Raw genomic sequence first — 7478 nt, forward strand, 5'->3', positions numbered from 1 at the left:
TTCGCCCACAGTGCCCCTAGCCTCAGTACCAATATTCCCTCACTGCTCCTTCAATCTGTACCAATATACCCACAATGCCCCTACCATCTACACCAATATACCCATAGCGCCTGTTTCCTCTGTACCAATATTCCCACACAGCTTGTAACTTCTATACCAATATTCCCACATTTTCCCAACCCTTTATACCAATATACCCACACAATCGCCGCCCTCCATATCAATGTACCTACACTGCGCCTCCCCTCCATACCATTATACCACAGTGCCCTTACCTACTATACCAGTATACTCACACTTCCCCTACCCTTTACACCAACATACCTGCACTGCATCTACCCTCTGTAACAACACACACACACACAGCCCCTACCCTCCATACCAATATACCAGCACTGCTCCTAACCTAAATACCAATATACCCATACTTCCCCTACCCTCTATACCAATGTACCCACAATGTCCCTACCGTCTATCCCAATATACCCATAGCGCCTCGACCTTCTACACCATTATACCCACCTTCCCCGTCCCCTCTACACTATTGTTTCAACCGTGCCCCTACCGTCTAAACCAATATACCGACAGTGCCCCTACACTCTACATCAGTATACCCACAGTATCCTTACTCTCTGCATCAACATACCCTCATTGCATCTACCCTCTGAACCAGTACACACACAGTTCTCCTGCCTTTTACACCAATACACCGACGGTTCAACTACCGTCTTTACCAGTACACCCTAGGTTCCCTTACTCTCTACACTAATATAACTACAGTGCCCCTACCTACTGCACTAATATAACCACAGTGCCCGTACCCTGTACATCAGTATACCCATAGTGACCCCAAGCTCTACACCAATATACTTATAGTACACCTACCCACTACACGAATATACCCACAGTCCCCGTATCTTCTATACCAATATACCCACATTGCCTCTACCCTCTGCACCAATAAATCCACAGTGCCATTACCCTCCAATCTAATACACTCATTGTGCCCCCACCCTTGGTACCAATATACCCACAGTGCCCCTACCCACTACATCAATATACTCACAATGATCCTACCCTCTGTTCGAGTATTACCACAAAGCCCTTACCTTCTGGACCAGTATAACCACAGTTCCCCTACCTTATGTAAAAGTATACCCACGGTGCCCTTACCCTCTGTACCAGTGCACCCACTGTGCCTAAACCCTATATACCAGCACAAGCATAGTGCCCCAGCCCTCTGTACCAGTATATACATTGTATCCCACCCCTCGGCACTAGTATACCCCCAGTGTCCCTAACCTCTGTACTGGTATACTCACAGTGGCACTACCCTCCGTACTAGAAGACGCACAGTGACACTCTATCTTTACCAGTCTACTCGCCCTACCCATATCCTCTGTACTCTTACCAGAATACCCACAGTGTCCCTCTGCTCTGTACCACCATCAGCACAGTGCTACTACCCTTTCTACATGTATACTCACACAGCTGCTACCCTCAGTATCAATTTACCCACACAGTCCCTACTCTCTATAACAATATAACCACATTGTCCCTACACTCTATACCAATAAACGGTACACATACTACCCCTGCCCTCTATACCAATATTACCACACTGCCCTTACCCTTTATACCAATATACGCATCATGCCCCTACATTCTATATCAAGATATCCACACTGCCCCTAGCCTCAATACCAATATACCCACACTGCTGCTACCCTCCATGACAATATATCAGCACTGCCCCTAACCCCTATACCGCTATACCCACAGTTCACCTGACCTCTATGGCAGTGTACCCACAGAGCTCCTACTCTTTGTATCAGTATACCCACAGTGCCCCTACCCTCTGTAGTAGCATGAGCACAGTGCCTCAACCCTCTGTACCAGTATACCCCCAGTGTCCCTACCCCCTGTAATATTACTGGCACAGTTTTTACATTTTTTACTAGAATAAACAGCTTCCCTCCCATCGTTGGCAGTATACTCACTGTGGCATTACCGCCTGTACCAGAATACCCACAGTGCTCATCCCCTTACTACCAGTATACCCACCATGCTCCTACCCTCTGCACCAGTATACACACACAGCCCCTACCCTCAATACCAGTTTACCCAGACAGCCCCTACCCTCTTTACTAATATACCCACATTGCCTCTACCCTTTCTACCAATATACACACATTGCCCCCACCCTGTAAATCAACATAACCACACTCCCCCTACCATCTATACCACTATACCTACACTACCTCCATCCTTTTGACCAATATACTCACCTACTTTCTATTCTAATCTGCCCATACTGCCCCTAGCCTCTATACCAATTTCCCCACATTCCCCTAACCTTTATACTAATATACCCACACTGCTCCTAAACTTTATACCCCGTATACACACCATGCCTCTACTCTCTTTACCAATAGACCAACAGTGCCTCTACCCTCTATATCAACATACCCACAGTGCCAATACCATCAGTACCAATATACCCACAGTGCCTGTACCTTCTGCACCAATATACCCACAGTGCCCGTACCTTCTACACCATTATACCCTCTGTGTTCCTACCCTCTATGCCAATATATCCACAGTGTCCCTAGCCTCAATAACAATATACCCACTGTGCCCCTGCTATCTATACCAATATACCCGCAGTGCCCCTACCCTCTATACCAGTATATCCACAGAGCCCCTACCGTCTATACCAATATAACCACAGTGCCCCTACTCTCTGTACCAATATTTTCAGGGTTGCTGAGTGACAGGTTGTGTCCTGGAGCATACCTGTCAAACACTTCCGGCCTGCCAAACACGTAGCTTCATTTTTGTTTTTATTTTTTTGTTTTTTTGAAGCAATAGTTTGAAATAGTTATTGTTATTCGTTTCATCTTTATTACTTACTAGGTTTACATTAAGCCAGTGTACATTTCCTGAATATATATTTGGTTATTTATATAATAATATATGCATTATACAATATCCTGCCGCCAGGCGTCGCATTGTTTTCTCTTTTCTCCAACTTTTTCGCCTTTTTGTCTTTCACTCATCTGCTACCTCCATAAATTGCCATGTTACTTCCCTTACCCCCAGGTTGGGAGCATTGCTCTACACCCACAGTGCCCATCTTCTCTTTATCAGCATACCCACAGTGTCCCTACCCTCTATAACAGTATACTCACAGTGCCCCTACTCTCTGCACCAGTATACCCACAGTGCTCCTATCCTCTCTACCTGTATACCCACAGTGTCCCTACCCTAAGTACAGTACTATTATGCTCAGTGTCCCTACCATCTGTACCAGCATACTGACAGTGTTCCTACCATCTGTATAAATATATAAAAACAGTGCTCCTACCCTCCGTACCAGTACAACCACAGTGTTCCTACCCTCTGAACCAGTATACTCACAATGTCCCTACCCTCTGTATCAGTGTACCGACAGTACCCCTACCCTATATACCAGTATATTCACAGTGCCCCTACCCTCTGTACCGGTATACCCTCAGTACCCCTACTTTTCGTACAAGTATATCCACAGTGGCACTACCATCAGTACCAATATAACCACAGTGCCCCTACCCTCTCTAGCAGCATACCCACACAGCCCCTACCCTCAATACCAGAGTACCCACACTACCCCTACCCTTTATACCAGTATACCAAAAATGCCCCTACCCTCTATACTACCGTACCCAAACCGCCCCTACCCTCACTACCAACATACCTACACGGCCCCTACCCTCTATACCAACATACCTACACGGCCCCTAACCTCTATACCAACATACCTACACGGCCTCTACCGTCTATACCAGTATACCCACATAGCCCATACCCTCTGTACCAACATATCCACACGGCGCCTACCCTTTATACCAGTTTACCCACACGGTCCCTACCCTCCTCATAAACATACCGACACCGCCCCTACCCTCCCTACCAATAAAAACACGGGGCCCCTACCCTTTATACCAGTACGATTATACCCCTACTGTCTCCACCCTCTATACAAATACCAATATAGCCACCCTGCCCCTACCTCCTATACCACTGCAGGTATACCCACACTGCTGCTACTCTCTATACCAGTACAAGTATATCCACACCTCCGCTACCCTCTGTACCAATACGAGTATACGCAAACTGCCCCTACTCTCTATACAAATACGTGCATATCCACACTGCTCTTACCCCCTATACCAATGCGAGTATACTCACACTACCGCTACCCTCCATGCCATCATACTCACACTTTCCCTACCCTCTATGCCAGTATACCCGCATTGCCCCTACCCTCTTTACCAGTATACCTACACTGTCCCTACCATTTATACCAATGTACCCACACTGCCCCTACCCTGTATACCAATGAACTCACACTGCCCCTATCCCGTATAACGATATACTTACACTGCCCCTACCCTCTATACCAATATACCCACACTGCCCCTACCCTCTGTACCAATATACCCACACTTCCCCTATCCCGTATACCAGTATGCCCACGCTGTCCAAACCCTCTTTATCAATATACTCGCACTGTCCCTACTCGCTATACCAGTATACCCACACTGCCCCTACCCTCTCCACCAGTATGCCCACAATTTTCCTACCCTACACCAATATACTTACAGTGCCTGTACCCTCTATACCAATTTACCCACACTGCCTCTATGTCAATATACCCACAGTGCCTCTTCCCTCTATACCAATACACGCACAGTGCTCCTACTCTTTATATCAGTATACCCTCAGCGCCCCTATCCTCAGTACAAACGTATACCCCCTACCCTCCATAATAGTATACCCACAGTGCCCCTATCCTCTATACCATTATACCCACAGTGTCCCTCCCCTCTATACCACTGTTTCTCAAACTAGGAGCCATGGCCACTAAGGGGGCCACAGCAGGAATTTAGGGGGGTCATGGCGAACTAGTGTAAGTAGTAAATCCGAGTATGGTATATCTACCTTAGACCCGGGTTAAGAGGCTACGCTTAAGCTTGTCGCCTTGCTCTCTCTCGCTTCTGCATATACTTGCTACGTTCCGATACCGCTGGATCAATGTGCGCGTAAGTTAAAATATGGCTAAGTGGCACTACTTTGTATGCATTGTGCAGGAGTGATCTTGCTGTTGAGTTAACCATATATGAAGTCCTATTCTCCTCTATTGAAAGGATTCTCCCAACAGACTTGGGACTGTGCACAGGGTGCAAGTGTATCTCCTTCGCTCCCCATAACCTCCCTCTCGGGCACGACGTAAGATCGTGAGAAATATCTACTGTTTTCTGTACAGTTATTCTAGTGTTACTTACGTGATAATTAATTGATATTAGTACTGTGATGATTGATCATGTGTGTGTGGATGAAAGAATGAGGAGGTATGTTGTGGATGCATGAGCTGGGTGAGTGGACTTTCTGACCACTACTTGGCGGTGATGAAAGTCAAAGTACAAATGTAATGGATGTATAGAAGGAGAGAAGGACAGGAGGAGGTACAAAGGAGTACAGAGGAAAGCAATTGGTAACAGACTTGTTGGTCCTTCCTTGTCTGTGTGGTATAGGGAAGTTTATAACTAACAAAATTATTCTATCAGCTAAAAACAAGACTAGAAAAGGAGGAAAGAGGGTCGAAAGGTTGCAAGAGGATGGAAAAAAGGCAGAATATAAGAGAAAAGTGGTGCAGCGATTGGGTCAACATGATTTGGAGGAGATGGGGGAGGTGGAAGATGTGTGCAAGATATTCATAGAAGTAGTCTGTGCAGCAAGTGAGGTGATGTGTGGGGTGAAGATAAGACGATACGGGTCAAGGAACAGCATGGTGAAATGAAGAACTGAGACAAGTTGTGATGCAAAAGAATAAAGCATTTAGTGAGTCGATGGGCAGCAGAGGCACCGAGGAGGTTGAGAGACGGAAGAGAGAGTTATATTCAGAGAGGAGGGGAGAGGTGAAAAGATTCATAGGAGACAGTAGGAGGGGAGTGGATGAGGAAATTGGAAGGAATTTGAGTGTGAAGTGGAGGAAATGTAAGAAAATGCTCTGGAAGGAGGTAATGAGAGTTAGACAGGTTGATAAAAAAGTTAGTAGGGGAATGAAAGATAAAAATGGTAGACTGATAGTGGAGAATGGAGAAAAAGTGAGCAGAAGGAGAGACCACTTTAAGGAATTGTTAAAGGTAGAGAATTTAAGTAATGTGAGTGTAAATGGTTGGGGATTAGCTGGGAGAAGGAGGGAGGTGAGAAAGAAGGAAGGAAGAGATCAGTAGTATGGAAGTGGTGGAAGCAATGAAGAATGTGAAAATGAGGAAAGTCCCAGGAACTGATGGAGTGTGTCGTGAAATGCTGAGGCATGGGGGAGACATAGTAGTAGAATGGGAGTGGAAGATGTGCAGATTGGCCCGGGAGGAAGATAAGGGTTCCAGAGGATTGAAATTTAGGTATAATTATTCCCCTGTACAAAGGAAAGGATAAAAAGAAGTTTGTGGTAATAATATGGACATTAGTCTTCTTGTAAGAGGAAAAGTACAGTATATGGTAGGATACTCTTGACAGAGTTTGGGAAATTTGTTGAAGAAGAACTGGGAGGTTGTGTAGATCATATTATTCATCCCTAGATCTTCAGCTGAAAAGTTGCTGGAGATGGAAAAGAAGTTGTATGCGGCCTTCACGAATTTGGAGAACGCATATGACAGAGTGGATAGACAAGGAATGTGGAAAATATTAAGAATGTTTGGAGTAAATGAGACTGTTGAATGCCGTGAAGAGTATGTATGAGGGTGCTAAGACTGCAGTGAGTGTGTATGGTGAACTGAGTGAATTTTCCCATCTGAATGTTGGATTGAAACAGGGATGTGTCATGTCTCCATGGCTGTTCAATCTGAAATGTGATGGGGTTATAAAAGAGGTACAAGGTAGGGCAGTGGATGTTGGGGACGACCCTAATAAGAGAGGGCAGCGTTTGGAAACTTCCTGTTCTGTTGTTTGCAGATGATAATGTATTGTTAGTTGAAGATGAAGGGCAACTGCAAGGATTTGTGAATGAGTTTGAGAGAGCGTGTAAGAAACGGAATCTAAGGGTGAATGTAGGGAATGGTAAAGTTATGGTCTTTGAGAGAAATGGAGTCACTAAATGCACAGTGAGGTTGGATGGTGAGAAAATGGAAAATATGAGCGCATTTCAGTGCGGGGACTGATAATTATACCTAATGCTTGTCTGTATGAAATTATGTGAATGCGTGCATGCGTACATATGAAAGAGAGAGAGAGAGAGAGAGAGAGAGAGAGAGAGAGAGAGAGAGAGAGAGAGAGAGAGAGAGAGAGAGAGAGAGAGAGGAAATCGATACAGATAAGCTATTAATTTTCAGTCAGTCAAATGCTTGTCCAGTTTGCACTTCATCATCATCATCATCATCATCATCATCATTATATCCAAGCCTCTCTCGGTTCTGTATAGGGTAAAACAAGTC

Source organism: Coenobita brevimanus, chromosome 76 (genome assembly GCF_032717465.1).
Source record: "Coenobita brevimanus isolate Jiangsu-jjx chromosome 76, ASM3271746v2, whole genome shotgun sequence".
Lineage (NCBI taxonomy): Eukaryota > Metazoa > Arthropoda > Malacostraca > Decapoda > Coenobitidae > Coenobita > Coenobita brevimanus.